Here is a 17,805-nt window from a genome sequence, read left to right as displayed (position 1 = left end):
ACCTTGACAACTTCACTGAATGATCTATTGGTATTAATTTGTCAAACTACATGAGAATAAATGATTTCCACTTTTATTTGATAGAAATTTGATAAAAAAGTGACATTTCAGCCTACATGCCCTAAATTGAACTTTTTCAGTTGTTTCAATATTTTTACAAAAGTAGCATGCTTACTTTCTCTCTGACAGATTTTTCTGGTTTTCTATTTGTGTTTGTGGTATCTAATGTAGATGTTTAACTCATTTTTGAACACTGAACACAAAAAAAAGTAGATAAAATCAGAATAAGAGTGCAAAATGTGCTGCTTTAATGGTCTTAGTCTAACGGTCAGTATGAAGCAAGTGAAAAATGAGGTTCTATGCACATACAAGTTGAATTCCTTTTAGCAGATTTCACTGAATCTGTATCAAAAGCACTTATTACTGGTTGTTTGACCTTGTCTGTTTCACAGACTACCTTTATTTTATTTTGTTTGATAGCTAGTGGTTAAAATATTGGCCTTTTGAGGCTGAAATTTCATGCCGGTTTTAAAAATTAAGTAAATAACTTTGCTTCAAATCATACTGTCTACATATATAGTTGAAAGTGACAGTCATGTTACATCCAGGCTCCATGTTTTATCATATCTAAACAAAGATTTGAGCAAAAAGAAGCATATCTCTATCTACCATATCATTTATATGCTTTTTAATATGCAAATGTGGGGAACGACCTAAATTGACAACCTGTTTTTTTAAGCTTGACATTGCTGAAAACAATTTTATTCACATGTGTTATGCTATTTGAAACTTATATTTCCATTAAAAGTACATTTATAACATGTAAAAGGTTTTTTTATAACTTAACAACTTCAGAAAATTGTGGTAAGTGAAAAATATTACATTTCATATAAGGCCTCACATCATTTGAAAACCTCTATTTTTTTGGCACAGGCTCATATAAAATTTACTTCTGGTCATTTTTTATAAGTCTGAAACATGAAGTATGCTATCTGTTGCTTTTAATAGGTGATAACTTATACATAGAAACATTAATAAATGTAAGTTTTGGTATATTTTGGTTTTTAGAAGCCCAAATTTGATAGTTGAAATTGTTCTAATTCAACGCCACAATTCAGCCTCCAAAGTTCAGATATAAAAAATGCCACATTTTTTATAATTGGTATCATATGGCTTTGAAACTTTGTAAACTGTTTTATAATACACTAAGCTTAAATCATGCCAAGTTTTATTAGAATTGGTCAAGTTTTAGACCCCTAATAATTAGGCCCAAGACCACAATTAATGATCCCGCTTTTCGTTGTCCACGAATATAGTTCCTTTTAATTAGAGTGTATTTTTTCTTAATTTTTTTTCTTTCCCTTCCTCACTCATTTCTTAGTTTTTTGTGGGTGGAAATAAAAGAAGAGAGGTGAAATAAACTTTTGGATGTTGTATTTTAACTGATTTTGATATGGAAAGAGTGATTAGGCCAGGTGCAAAAAGGTGATATTTACAGTTTTCGGAACATCTCTTGACTTGTCCATAGGGGTATGGATGTGTATTGGCTAAATTTGTAAGAGTCATTGGTCCAATCTTTCTGAATTTTGGATATATTTTTGGACTAGTACTATACATTACACACACAAAAGATTTGACAAAAATGCAAGGTGCAATTTTTTTAATGAAACAAAACGTTATAAAGAACTAATAGGGGAATTTAATTGTGGTCTGTGGCCTAAGAGGTGAATTCAGGAAATATTGAATTTGTACCTTGACAACTTCACTGAATGATCTATTGGTATTAATTTGTCAAACTACATGAGAATAAATGATTTCCACTTTTATTTGATAGAAATTTGATAAAAAAGTGACATTTCAGCCTACATGCCCTAAATTGAACTTTTTCAGTTGTTTCAATATTTTTACAAAAGTAGCATGCTTACTTTCTCTCTGACAGATTTTTCTGGTTTTCTATTTGTGTTTGTGGTATCTAATGTAGATGTTTAACTCATTTTTGAACACTGAACACAAAAAAAAGTAGATAAAATCAGAATAAGAGTGCAAAATGTGCTGCTTTAATGGTCTTAGTCTAACGGTCAGTATGAAGCAAGTGAAAAATGAGGTTCTATGCACATACAAGTTGAATTCCTTTTAGCAGATTTCACTGAATCTGTATCAAAAGCACTTATTACTGGTTGTTTGACCTTGTCTGTTTCACAGACTACCTTTATTTTATTTTGTTTGATAGCTAGTGGTTAAAATATTGGCCTTTTGAGGCTGAAATTTCATGCCGGTTTTAAAAATTAAGTAAATAACTTTGCTTCAAATCATACTGTCTACATATATAGTTGAAAGTGACAGTCATGTTACATCCAGGCTCCATGTTTTATCATATCTAAACAAAGATTTGAGCAAAAAGAAGCATATCTCTATCTACCATATCATTTATATGCTTTTTAATATGCAAATGTGGGGAACGACCTAAATTGACAACCTGTTTTTTTAAGCTTGACATTGCTGAAGACAATTTTATTCACATGTGTTATGCTATTTGAAACTTATATTTCCATTAAAAGTACATTTATAACATGTAAAAGGTTTTTTTATAACTTAACAACTTCAGAAAATTGTGGTAAGTGAAAAATATTACATTTCATATAAGGCCTCACATCATTTGAAAACCTCTATTTTTTTGGCACAGGCTCATATAAAATTTACTTCTGGTCATTTTTTATAAGTCTGAAACATGAAGTATGCTATCTGTTGCTTTTAATAGGTGATAACTTATACATAGAAACATTAATAAATGTAAGTTTTGGTATATTTTGGTTTTTAGAAGCCCAAATTTTATAGTTGAAATTGTTCTAATTCAACGCCACAATTCAGCCTCCAAAGTTCAGATATAAAAAATGCCACATTTTTTATAATTGGTATCATATGGCTTTGAAACTTTGTAAACTGTTTTATAATACACTAAGCTTAAATCATGCCAAGTTTTATTAGAATTGGTCAAGTTTTAGACCCCTAATAATTAGGCCCAAGACCACAATTAATGATCCCGCTTTTCGTTGTCCACGAATATAGTTCCTTTTAATTAGAGTGTATTTTTTCTTAATTTTTTTTCTTTCCCTTCCTCACTCATTTCTTAGTTTTTTTGTGGGTGGAAATAAAAGAAGAGAGGTGAAATAAACTTTTGGATGTTGTATTTTAACTGATTTTGATATGGAAAGAGTGATTAGGCCAGGTGCAAAAAGGTGATATTTACAGTTTTCGGAACATCTCTTGACTTGTCCATAGGGGTATGGATGTGTATTGGCTAAATTTGTAAGAGTCATTGGTTCAATCTTTCTGAATTTTGGATATATTTTTGGACTAGTACTATACATTACACACACAAAAGATTTGACAAAAATGCAAGGTGCAATTTTTTTAATGAAACAAAACGTTATAAAGAACTAATAGGGGAATTTAATTGTGGTCTGTGGCCTAAGAGGTGAATTCAGGAAATATTGAATTTGTACCTTGACAACTTCACTGAATGATCCATTGGTATTAATTTGTCAAACTACATGAGAATAAATGATTTCCACTTTTATTTGATAGAAATTTGATAAAAAAGTGACATTTCAGCCTACATGCCCTAAATTGAACTTTTTCAGTTGTTTCAATATTTTTACAAAAGTAGCATGCTTACTTTCTCTCTGACAGATTTTTCTGGTTTTCTATTTGTGTTTGTGGTATCTAATGTAGATGTTTAACTCATTTTTGAACACTGAACACAAAAAAAGTAGATAAAATCAGAATAAGAGTGCAAAATGTGCTGCTTTAATGGTCTTAGTCTAACGGTCAGTATGGCCCAAGTGAAAAATGAGGTTCTATGCACATACAAGTTGAATTCCTTTTAGCAGATTTCACTGAATCTGTATCAAAAGCACTTATTACTGGTTATTTGACCTTGTCTGTTTCACAGACTACCTTTATTTTATTTTGTTTGATAGCTAGTGGTTAAAATATTGGCCTTTTGAGACTGAAATTTCATGCCGGTTTTAAAAATTAAGTAAATAACTTTGCTTCAAATCATACTGTCTACATATATAGTTGAAAGTGACAGTCATGTTACATCCAGGCTCCATGTTTTATCATATCTAAACAAAGATTTGAGCAAAAAGAAGCATATCTCTATCTACCATATCATTTATATGCTTTTTAATATGCAAATGTGGGGAACGACCTAAATTGACAACCTGTTTTTTTAAGCTTGACATTGCTGAAGACAATTTTATTCACATGTGTTATGCTATTTGAAACTTATATTTCCATTAAAAGTACATTTATAACATGTAAAAGGTTTTTTTATAACTTAACAACTTCAGAAAATTGTAATAAGTGAAAAATATTACATTTTATATAAGGCCTCACATCATTTGAAAACCTCTATTTTTTTGGCACAGGCTCATATAAAATTTACTTCTGGTCATTTTTTATAAGTCTGAAACATGAAGTATGCTATCTGTTGCTTTTAATAGGTGATAACTTATACATAGAAACATTAATAAATGTAAGTTTTGGTATATTTTGGTTTTTAGAAGCCCAAATTTGATAGTTGAAATTGTTCTAATTCAACGCCACAATTCAGCCTCCAAAGTTCAGATATAAAAAATGCCACATTTTTTATAATTGGTATCATATGGCTTTGAAACTTTGTAAACTGTTTTATAATACACTAAGCTTAAATCATGCCAAGTTTTATTAGAATTGGTCAAGTTTTAGACCCCTAATAATTAGGCCCAAGACCACAATTAATGATCCCGCTTTTCGTTGTCCACGAATATAGTTCCTTTTAATTAGAGTGTATTTTTTCTTAATTTTTTTTCTTTCCCTTCCTCACTCATTTCTTAGTTTTTTGTGGGTGGAAATAAAAGAAGAGAGGTGAAATAAACTTTTGGATGTTGTATTTTAACTGATTTTGATATGGAAAGAGTGATTAGGCCAGGTGCAAAAAGGTGATATTTACAGTTTTCGGAACATCTCTTGACTTGTCCATAGGGGTATGGATGTGTATTGGCTAAATTTGTAAGAGTCATTGGTTCAATCTTTCTGAATTTTGGATATATTTTTGGACTAGTACTATACATTACACACACAAAAGATTTGACAAAAATGCAAGGTGCAATTTTTTTAATGAAACAAAACGTTATAAAGAACTAATAGGGGAATTTAATTGTGGTCTGTGGCCTAAGAGGTGAATTCAGGAAATATTGAATTTGTACCTTGACAACTTCACTGAATGATCTATTGGTATTAATTTGTCAAACTACATGAGAATAAATGATTTCCACTTTTATTTGATAGAAATTTGATAAAAAAGTGACATTTCAGCCTACATGCCCTAAATTGAACTTTTTCAGTTGTTTCAATATTTTTACAAAAGTAGCATGCTTACTTTCTCTCTGACAGATTTTTCTGGTTTTCTATTTGTGTTTGTGGTATCTAATGTAGATGTTTAACTCATTTTTGAACACTGAACACAAAAAAAAGTAGATAAAATCAGAATAAGAGTGCAAAATGTGCTGCTTTAATGGTCTTAGTCTAACGGTCAGTATGAAGCAAGTGAAAAATGAGGTTCTATGCACATACAAGTTGAATTCCTTTTAGCAGATTTCACTGAATCTGTATCAAAAGCACTTATTACTGGTTGTTTGACCTTGTCTGTTTCACAGACTACCTTTATTTTATTTTGTTTGATAGCTAGTGGTTAAAATATTGGCCTTTTGAGGCTGAAATTTCATGCCGGTTTTAAAAATTAAGTAAATAACTTTGCTTCAAATCATACTGTCTACATATATAGTTGAAAGTGACAGTCATGTTACATCCAGGCTCCATGTTTTATCATATCTAAACAAAGATTTGAGCAAAAAGAAGCATATCTCTATCTACCATATCATTTATATGCTTTTTAATATGCAAATGTGGGGAACGACCTAAATTGACAACCTGTTTTTTTAAGCTTGACATTGCTGAAGACAATTTTATTCACATGTGTTATGCTATTTGAAACTTATATTTCCATTAAAAGTACATTTATAACATGTAAAAGGTTTTTTTATAACTTAACAACTTCAGAAAATTGTGGTAAGTGAAAAATATTACATTTTATATAAGGCCTCACATCATTTGAAAACCTCTATTTTTTTGGCACAGGCTCATATAAAATTTACTTCTGGTCATTTTTTATAAGTCTGAAACATGAAGTATGCTATCTGTTGCTTTTAATAGGTGATAACTTATACATAGAAACATTAATAAATGTAAGTTTTGGTATATTTTGGTTTTTAGAAGCCCAAATTTGATAGTTGAAATTGTTCTAATTCAACGCCACAATTCAGCCTCCAAAGTTCAGATATAAAAAATGCCACATTTTTTATAATTGGTATCATATGGCTTTGAAACTTTGTAAACTGTTTTATAATACACTAAGCTTAAATCATGCCAAGTTTTATTAGAATTGGTCAAGTTTTAGACCCCTAATAATTAGGCCCAAGACCACAATTAATGATCCCGCTTTTCGTTGTCCACGAATATAGTTCCTTTTAATTAGAGTGTATTTTTTCTTAATTTTTTTTCTTTCCCTTCCTCACTCATTTCTTAGTTTTTTGTGGGTGGAAATAAAAGAAGAGAGGTGAAATAAACTTTTGGATGTTGTATTTTAACTGATTTTGATATGGAAAGAGTGATTAGGCCAGGTGCAAAAAGGTGATATTTACAGTTTTCGGAACATCTCTTGACTTGTCCATAGGGGTATGGATGTGTATTGGCTAAATTTGTAAGAGTCATTGGTTCAATCTTTCTGAATTTTGGATATATTTTTGGACTAGTACTATACATTACACACACAAAAGATTTGACAAAAATGCAAGGTGCAATTTTTTTAATGAAACAAAACGTTATAAAGAACTAATAGGGGAATTTAATTGTGGTCTGTGGCCATATGCATAATGATTTATGTATAATTATAAAATACCGCAATTTTAATGATTATTTTTTGTTCATAATTGCATTTAAATATTATATTATATATAAATGCAAGTTTAAGAGAAATTTGAAATTTAAATACATTGAAAACTAATTCATCAATTCTTTGAGAATAAATTAATTCCCTTTTCAAATAAAAACGTCATATTTCTTTATCATTTATGTACTTGCCAGCAAAAAAATGAAACCAAGGTTAAGTATTATACCTTCTCAATACTTCGAAACGACAATAAACATCAAAGTACTGAAGTACTGAACATCGGATGACCACAAGTTCTTGAGGATGGTCAAAAGCACTTGTCTCAGAAAAAACAACATATCTCTTTACCTGAAACTGAGGTTAATGTACAGAGATATATTGTTTTCTGAGACAAGTTCGTGCGTGGATGATGAATAAATGACAGGAAATTCAACTTCACCGTAATAACTATTATATTGTAGTGATACAAATAAATATACACTGATTTTTTGTTATATATTATATTTAAAATAACAGTTGCATATATATATGATTTGCATCCATCTGTATATCATTCTATTCTCCTATTCTAATAATAGTGCAATGCAAGTGCATGGTGGACACTTTTCTGTAAAAATTCGATTTTTCTAAGATTGGATACGAGTAGGCATTCATATTTTCCCGCAAAAACAATTACAGAGTTACCGGTCCTTGCCGATATTGTCGCAAAACGTTCTTTGAGATATTCTTCCGCATGCTTTAACACAATTTTTCGGTACGTGTGCATTGATATTATCAATGATTTTTTACTTATATATATATATCTAACTACAAAACAATTTCATATTATTAATTTATGTTGTAAACAAAAATATTTTTATCAGTATTCATTGAAGAGATGTATTTATATCAAACGATAAGGAATGTTATTTTGCACTCGTTTATGTGCGCATATTTATCATGTTTATAGATCTGTTACAAACCCAAAACTAATTTACATAATGGAAATCTAGGCGATAGCAATGCATCGGAATGACCTCAAGGTCATCGCGATGTAAAAATACATTAAAAGTGAGAAGGAATTGCAGGAACTATATCATATAATGGGAGATAACTCAGATAAAGTAACTTTTATAAGGAAATGTGTTATTTTATTACATTTATGTACATGTAGCAGGAAAACGAGTCCCGTGACTCTAACTTTTCTTTTTCTTATAAAAGCATTTTATAGGATCTAACTTCTCATATTTTACATTAATATTCTATCGTTTAGTTTCTTTTTATTAAACAAAATTGGATTTTCCATCTATAATCTTTACTAAATCAGACAATTTCCCACAACTTGTAGCGTGACCCACACTTTCAAACTTTCGAAAATAGCTCATCATAGAAATTTTGTACGCCAGACGCGCGTATCGTCTACAAACGACTCATCAGTGACACTCGAATAAAAAAAATCAAAAGGCAAAATACATTTGTCAAGTACGAAGTTGAAGAGCATTGATGACCCAATGTTCCGAAAAGGTTTTGCCAAAAACGGCTACGGTAATCTATTATTGGGGTTTACAGAATAGAGAATAAAGGGCAAAAGGTGAAGAATAATGGCCACAAAATAATAAAGAATAGAGAAAAATTTTAAAGAATTTGACGTAATGTTTAAAGTTTTTAAATTAACTTGTTTTCCTTATAATGACGTTATACCTCTATCAGCCTGAAAATGTTATGGCATTTGACACATAAGTTCTTATTTCTATTATTGCAAAATATTGTATGAATATTTGTTTGCATTATCTGGTTCTATTTACATGCATTGAAAAAATCCTACACTGGACGTTTAGTAAGCAAGTGAACCATTAATAAAGTGAAGTAAATAAATAAATAAACTTACTTACCTGCTTTGCCGCTTGTATCGTAACGACTGATCGAGCAGATCATTGAGCATAGCTAAATTGTCGTATATAAAGTACTGTTGAATAAATTAATACTTCAGTAACTTTAAGAGTATTACATAACAACGACACGCATTAGTAAAACTGAAAAATGATTGTAAGAAATTATATCTTAAAATTTTTATTGACAAAATTGGTCTCTCATTTAAGATATTCATTCAAAATTTGCTATTTACCAATAGATAATAGATACAAAATAACCAAACACTATTACAAATGGTTATTCCTGTTTTGTGTTTATGCTCTGAAACTTAAATTATTACTTTTCTTTCAAATTATTCAATCTTGAGTGTACATGTACTTAACTGAGTTTATTGCATAAACACATCTCATAAGTTTTTGAATATAAATAAGGGTACTTTAGGTAAGGGTAGAAGTTTCATCCAGTTATAGTTACATTTTAAAATATGCAGAGCATTCTTCCAAATTTCAACCTGGTATTGCACATTAAAGAAGCAATCACAATTTACCGTACTAAAAGACAGAATCCCATTTGGCCATATTTAAACTATACATGTACCCCTGTTTCCTTTGAGATGTATTCTAATTAGTAGATGAAAGAATTGGGGAACAGAAGAGAATTGTATGTTACATACAAAGAAGGGATATTAATCGTTTAACTTGATATTACTTAGCGACCAGCGGCGAGTATGTCATGCATATACAGGTCGTCTTTCGTTGGGATTAAGGCCGAGAAACACGTGTTACAGGCAAGTAAATCATATCATGTGTTTCTTAGTGTAATGGTTAACAAATGTAGTAAGAAACGGTCATTTAATTTATATAGACGGACAGACTAGGCAGTTGATTCTGTTTGATAGTTTGAAGATCATCATGGAACACGTTAAAACATTGAAAAAAAGATGCGAAAGAAAGTATAAGGACATTCCAACCTCAAATATTGAAGAGAAACTGACAACACTTTGTCAAATAAACGAAGAAATACAGTCTTAAACCACTTCATACACGGTAGAAAAATAAAAAATGAACCCCACCAAAATCTAAGAGTGATCTCAGTTGCTACGGAAGGGTAGGCAGAAACAGTTCCACATTAAGTTGTATTTTTCGTTTGCAGACATTTTGATTTAATTCATCTAACTAAATAGATCAGGTCGTTAGTTTTCTCATTTGAATTGTTTTACATTTGTCATTTCGGGGCCGTTTATAGCTGACTATGCGGTATGGGTTTTACATATTGTTGAAGGCCGTACAGTGACCTACACGAGATAAGATATAAGATATAAACGGAACTGACATGAAAAACGTAAAACATTTCAAACAAGAAAATCAACGATCCGATCATGTACAAAAGCATGGACGAAAACAACTATTTTAAGACGGGTTAAGACTAAAGATGTAGAGAACTTTCTAACAAGTTGTATAAAGTTTTAATTCTTATAATTATTCGACTTTGTCTATTCCGCTTACTGTTATTTACAGACACATACATGTATTATTTACGCTATATGACGCATAATTTCAGGAAGAGCTTAAAATATTTAATTACAAATGAACTGAAGTGAAATTCAAGAACATCTTGTGTGAAGAGCTTTTGACGTTCTTAAAACGGAAATCGTCACTTTCTGAAGAAGGCGTTTGATCACAAGTATATTAAAGTAAATACACATAAAGGGAAATTTGACATAGCATCGTATATGATCAGTGATCTACGAGATATCTTCGTCATAAAAGCTGTAAATTTTTCTGGTAAGTGTGATATTGAAATTACAATTTAGATATTTAGGTAAAAAAAATATTTAACTTTTGTTAGAATTATAAAGCAAACATGATTTAAGGATGTTTGCTCCTCTTGTTTTTGAATTTTTGCCAGATATTCGGAATCCGCTGGTTTTATCTATGCAGTGCCATTAAAAATTTTGCCCACAAACCCCTACTTTTCTTTCCATAATTTGATTACATATAGTTTAAAATGTCATCTTTGATAATCCTTGTTATTTATTCATCTCTTTTGAAAAAAAAAAGGTGACCATGTTAAATGTATGAAAAATCTAGGGAGAAGTATTTCCCGCCAAATTTTCAATGGCTTATTTCTCGAAAACATGCACTCGGACCATTCATTTTTTTCAGCTTTTTTAGTTTCTTTATTTATAAACTATCAATTTATAACAGTCTTTTAAAAAGCTTGTTTTTTTTTAAACAGAGCAGCGAACATCCTTAATGCAATTTTGATCTGAACGTCACTGATGAGTCTTTTTCTGGCGTACACAATTATTAGCCTGGTATCATTGATGAAGTTTATTTTTACATTTCCCATTCTTTACGATCTGCTATATAGATGATGTTCTCTCACTAAATAATACAAAGTTTGGTGACTATGTTGAACGAATCTATCCGATGGAACTAGAGATAAAGGATACTACAGATACAGTTAAGTCTGCCTCATATCTTGACTTACATCTAAAAATTGACAATGTGGGTCGGTTGAAAACAAAACTTTACGACAAAAGAGATGATTTCAGCTTCCCAATTGTGAACTTTCCATTTCTATGTAGCAACATTCCAGCAGCGCCTGCATACGGAGTATATATATCCCAATTGATACGATATTCCCGAGCTTGTATTTCCTATCATGATTTCCTTGATAGAGGATTGCTGCTCACAAGGAAGCTATTAAACCAAGAATTCCAAATGGTGAAGTTAAAATCGTCCCTTCGTAAATTTTACGGACGCCATCACGAGTTGGTTGACCGTTATGGAATAACCGTTTCACAGATGATATCGGATATGTTCCTTATGTCGTAACTACAATACCCTTCCCTTTTCACGAATGTGACCTACCGAATTAGACTATTTACCGGATTTGTAATAACATAAGCAACACGACGGGTGCCACATATGAAGCAGGATCTGCTTACCCTACCGGAGCACCTGAGATCATCCCCAGTTTTGGTGGGGTTCGTGTTGCTTAGACTTTAATTTTCTATGTTGTGTCATCTGTACTATTATTTGTCTGTTTGTCTTTTTATTTTTGGCCATGACGTTGTCAGTTTGTTTTCGATCTATGAGTTTGAATGTCCCTCTGGTATCTTTCGTCCCTCTTTTAATTCCTTTTGGTAAACGTGTTAAATTATTATATTTGAGTGCATGTCAGGCTCAGATCCAGCCATTTCTAAAAGGGGGTTCCAACACATGCAAGTCATACTATAAAGGGGGGTTCCAACCATATATCCCCATACAAAAGCATTAGTTGTCAAACAAAAAAAGGGGTTCCAACTCCCTGACCTACCCCCCCCCCCCCCCCCCCCCCCTGATCCGCCATTACATGCTTTTGGATATTTGATACAGTGTATCCACTTCTACATAAATTTAACTAAAAAATGTAAAATGAAAATTTGAAATGAATTCAAACCTTATTGCAAAAAAGGTACTGATTTCCGTTGCAAGAAGAGTAAGGATTAGACGCAAGTTTCATCTTTTCGTTTGTGTTTTCATAAACTATTTTGTGTATTTAAACCGCATCGGTAGTGTCGTGGACGTGCTCAACTCTATTGATGGATTCCGATCCCCGATACACTATACATGAATGACGCATATCAGGAAGCTAATTTTGCTTATTCACTAATCACGCAATATTTAGAAGTATGACATGTTTTGGAAATTAAAAACTTGTCGAATCGGAGATAAAAGAATATATCCGACAATAGGGCGACGTGTGTTCTTGCGTACTGTTTTTTTTTAACCCTATGAACTAGCTCGATAAAATATGACAATCTATTGGTCTTGTGTAGAGCAGAAAATGTAAGACCGAAAGAAGAATCTTGTGTGAAAAGTACAAAGCCTACTTAAACGGAAATCTATTAACTGATGAAAGCGTTTGTCCTATTTATACCACACAAACATCTTCCTTTCCAAAATATGCAAGCAGAATGCATGTACAATACTAACTAAAAAAGATGATTAAACACAATCCTATACATGCGTTGCCTAAAGACTGGTTCCCTGTTCTTTATCTATTGGGTTATGCTATGACTCAGATACCCGTATGTTGCAGAGAACCAGGCTGGCCATGAATTTTTACTACTGTAACCTATACCAAATACAATTTTAGAATATTTTTAAGATTTTCTCAAAAAGTCAATCGATTGTTTGTAACGTCTAGCTTAAAATATGTCAGAGATATTCAGGACGAAAACAAATTACAAGTAATTATAGTTCCAACATATAGGTTCCGGGATGAAGGGCGGTACGAATATACTGTCACTGGAAAAAGGGCATGTAGGATAGAGGCAAAACATTTAATTGCAGCAGAAATCCGACGAACCCGCCTAAGACATTTATTTTGATGGGGTTTTTTTTTCTAGAAAAGGATATTTACACAAAAACTATAATATTATAATGATATTTCTGGCAAGTTCTAAATTGTGAAATACTGCTTATACAAGAATATATAGTAATCGAAAATACAATTAAATTATTTTATATACAAATTCAAAATTATGTTCATTCAGGGAACCACAATCATGAAGATGCCAATACTATCTTGTATCATCTGGCTGGTTATAACTGTGGATCTTGCACTTTCAGTACCAACTGCCTACAGACAAAAAGTAAGATACGTGTATTTACTGGTCCTTTTTATGCATCCAGTCAGTTATACGTCAGTGGCGGATCCAGAAAGTTTCATAAGTGGGGCCCACTGACTGCCTAAGAGGGGGCCCGCTCCAGTCATGCTCCAGTGATTTCTTATATAATCAACCAAATTTTTCCCAGAAAAGGGAGGCCCCGGTCCCCCTGGCCCCCCACCTAATTCCGCCTCTGCACGTAGTTGTTTTATCTTTAGAAAATTTTATTTTATTAACAACATTACCAGATGATTTCCGGAAATAAATAGGAAATGTTTCTAATATAAATATATGTCAATAAGAAGACAGTCATGCATTTTGTTCCCACTATATTCCCACAAGAAACAGGTTTAAGAGATTTTCTTTACGTAGTGTGTATGAGTGTTTTACAAGTAATTATTGGTGGGATTGCACAAGGTAACGTTTTTCACTTGACTGTTATTGACGTCTTTATACTAAATCCAGTGTATATTGGAAGTGTACTGATTGATATTTTAGTCTTAGATTGATGATTCTTTTAATAGTTGTTATTGACTTTTAACAAGCTTTCAGTAACTGAGATCTAAGCCCTATTCAACTGTTTTATTGGTTTTTTTTAAATACATGTAGTTTGTTCTTATATTGTGCTGTTATTCCACTGTTCCAGGTTAGGAAATTGTCGGAACTCTTCTATTTGTCAATACATTAAGTGACATCTAGTGCCTAAATAAATAAAGCTACGCAAATTCTGCGAGGATACAAAATGAAAACTTTATCGATGCTGAAGACGATAGTTTAAATGGTTTCACCAACAGTTGTCTATAATTCTATAACCAATCAAATTCAGGAGTGTAACTGGCTTGAAACGATTGTTTTAGGTGTTTTCTCAACTTGTTCTTCATCTTTAAACTACAATTTCGAATAGATACCAAAAAGGAATATCCGCCCTATTTTCAAAGCAAAATTATATTTTAAATAAAGAACCTCAAAAAGAACTGTGTAGATCGTCTAAGGCCACTCAACTTTGTCTGAGGGAGTTCCAATTTATGTTTTAGTATATAAACAATTATATACAGTCCGTCAAAAGTTAAGCACCACCTAAATAAAACTGTCAATATTTTTTTAACTATTGCGAAAAAAATATTTATGTTTGGTGTAAAAGATTGCCTATAGCATTCACTAAGAAAATTCATTACAACCAGAAAAATTAAACTCCGATATACCCGCCAAGCAACCTTTTATTAAAGGTCATCTGCACTTTAATAAATACACTGTTTCGATGCCTTTAAATCATCTTCCTACTGTCCCGCGTACAGGTGAAATTTGACCTTCACCAAGTCACTGTGAAATATGGCAAGCGGTAAGTTATCTGTGACTGAACGTTGACAAGCAATCGACATGTCAAATGCCGATAGAAGCACTAGGAGCATTGGTAACCATTTCAATGTTAAACGCACCGTCATTGTCAGATGTTAACAACATCATATTGACACAGGAACTGTAAATGATAGACCAAGGTCCGGAAGACCCCGTTTAACTACCTATCGTGATGACAGACTTACTTATTGGTCGTGCTAAAGCCAACCCATTTACTCCTGCTCCATAGCTTAGACACCACTGGCCTCCAGGTGGTCGTGTTAGTGTTCGAACATTGGTCCGTCGACTTCATAGAGGCTACCTAAGAGCACGTCGTGTTGTCAGAAGACGTGCCCTAACAGCCAGGCACCGTATAATCAGGTTTCAAAGGGCGTATGACCATCGACGATGGAACATGAGAACCTGGCAAAATATTCATTGGTCAGATGTGAGTTGGTTTCTGTTTCAACCAATAGACGGCAGAATACGAGTTTGGCGGGGAAATAAAACTGCCTATCACCAAAACAACAATTGACCAACGACAGCAATCGTTGATGGTGGTGTTACAGTATGGGGTTTCTTCTCATACTGTTGTAAGCTGGGTATGCATATTTTGCAGGGTAACATGAACAGACAGACATACAGGGATTTGGTGCTCAGAAACATTGTAGTCCCTCATTTTGAGAATCACCAACTTGCGTTGAAGACCCTCGTACATAGAAGACAACGCTAGACCACACAGGGCAAGGATTGTAACCGATTACAAAGATCAAGAAGCCATTGACACTATCTTTTAGCCTTCCATGTCTCCGGACCTGAACCCTATCGAACATATCTGGGATGCCATTGGCAGAAATCTCAATCGTAGAGATCCACATTTGCAAATTCTTGGCGATTTAAGAAGGGCAATTATTGATGAATGGAATAAATTTGCTCAACTAAAGTTCAGAAGGCTTGTACAGAGTATGAGACGCCGTGTTATGGAACTGTACCGGAAGAGAGGTGGTTACACTTCCTATTGACTTAAATATTGACATTAAATTTGCCGAACATACCAAAGATTATTTGTAGAGACTTTTAATGATTTTGGGTGATTAATTGTTGTAAAAAAATAAAATCAAGGTAAAACTTAAATTCCGTTTCTGATTTGTGTAATTTTCACTATTTCTATGAACGCAAAATTCAAATGCATAGAACCTGCATCAGTGACCAAACTTAAGTTTATGGTTTGTTTATGGCATATGTTAGCAAAATTGTTACGTGAATATTTTCTCTTTTTCGAGGATTAACTGGTTTTTTTAAATGAAAAAAAAATTCGATGCAACAAAGATAGGTGGTGCTTAACTTTTGGCGGACTGTATATATAGCAAGTTAAAGATATGGTATCAGGTAAATCATACTAGTACCAGAGCACTCGCTACTGAATAGATGGTTCCCTTTGGGTATTGATAGAGGTCACTTACAGTTGTACCCCTCTCATGGTAGTAAAAACCACATACCAACAACACGGATTTTCTTAAACACTACTACGCTTTACCAAGCATGCAAATGCCGGAACGGTTGAAAAGTCAAAATATTAACATGTATAACGTGTGTTTAATTAAACAATATTTATCTAAATCATGAAAAATATATTTTTTACAGATAATGTGCATTTAAAAAAAAATTGATATAAGCCGCTCCTGTATGGCGAGCATTCTTATTCTGCCTTTGTCACACGTATTAAAACTAGAGCCTCTCGAAAATGTAAACAAATGCGTGGCAACTCCTGTTGTTCATGTTTCTTTTTATCAACATGTTATGAGTATTCTATTTACACCTAACATCTAAGTAAAACAATATTTGAAAAGAAAGGACATGGGGTATCCATCCATGACACAAAATCAGAACATGAAAAAAAACCACAAACCGCAAAGGAACGGCTTTTTTATTGCTGTCTTTCATCTCAAAGTCACAGTGAGGTAATAATCATGTTTCTATGTTATTTTAGAGATGGGATTGGTTTTCGAGGGCAAGTGAATTGTATCACAATGTCAGAGATCACATAAGGTAAGACATTTATAGCATCAACAATTATTTTTGCTTTACATCCAATGGCATATAATTTGAATACCGATTGAAATTTTCCACAATGCTGGTGCCAATTACATGTACCCAGTCTGAATGCATTTAATTGTGCCAAATTTTCCTTCAGCTCCAGTATTTGAACCTTTGTTTATAAATTGATTTGAAAAGGGAGATCTGAGTTCACGAAAATGAGACAGCAACACAACGATACAAAAAAATCAAAAGATATCTAGGGGCAATAACTCTTTTATGGATTTTGGCCATGTTGACATTAACTAATTACTAGATACTTTATTCAATATTTTTTTTTAGTGATTCCGTTGACACCGTTGGAGATTTGGCTGATACTATAGGTGTCCATGCACGGGAACACCTTAATCTGGCTGCAGACCATTTAGAAGACATAGGAGTTCCACGTGAAAGAATTGATGAAGCAGGCGAAAGACTGAATAATATAACAAGTCAGGCGGTTCAGAGAGGACAGGAAATAATTGAGAATGGCAAAAATGAACTTTCCAGAGTAGCAGCACTACAAAAGTCTAAAAGTCTGAAAAGACCAGTTTTTGTCTTAATTTGCATGAACTTTTACTCGACATTCTCCAAAAGTATGACTTATGTCTTAATTTTTCTTGAAAAATTCTCATTTATATTAAATTTGTATGAAATTTACTCGACATATTCTCGACATTCTGAATATGGTCTTAAAATTTCTTGACAAATTCTTGACATTTGAATACTGTCTTGAAATTTCTCGACATATTCTCGACATTCTTATTTTTTCTCAGTATGTCTTGACATATTCTGAACATTTTGAATCGTGTCTTAAATTTACTTGACAGTTCTGAGTTTTACAAATCATAACCAATATTCAAGATACAACTTTAATCTTTATTTCTCT

General features: G+C 32.5%; 1 long non-coding RNA gene across 1 annotated transcript in view; it reads left to right on the top strand.

Annotated features, from left to right (window-relative positions):
• Window positions 1-17,428, top strand: part of LOC127710680 (uncharacterized) — a 74,390-nt gene extending 56,962 nt beyond the window's left edge. Inside the window, exons 2-4 of the long non-coding RNA XR_007986272.1 lie at window positions 13,392-13,490; window positions 16,831-16,889; window positions 17,220-17,428. This is a non-coding gene — a long non-coding RNA (uncharacterized LOC127710680). The remainder of the gene's footprint in view (window positions 1-13,391; window positions 13,491-16,830; window positions 16,890-17,219) is intronic.
• Window positions 17,429-17,805: the final 377 nt, after the last annotated feature.

Source organism: Mytilus californianus, unplaced genomic scaffold (genome assembly GCF_021869535.1).
Source record: "Mytilus californianus isolate M0D057914Y unplaced genomic scaffold, xbMytCali1.0.p SCAF_8, whole genome shotgun sequence".
Lineage (NCBI taxonomy): Eukaryota > Metazoa > Mollusca > Bivalvia > Mytilida > Mytilidae > Mytilus > Mytilus californianus.
The sequence above is the reverse complement of the archived record's forward strand: the minus strand, read 5'-3'. Positions and strand labels throughout refer to the sequence as shown.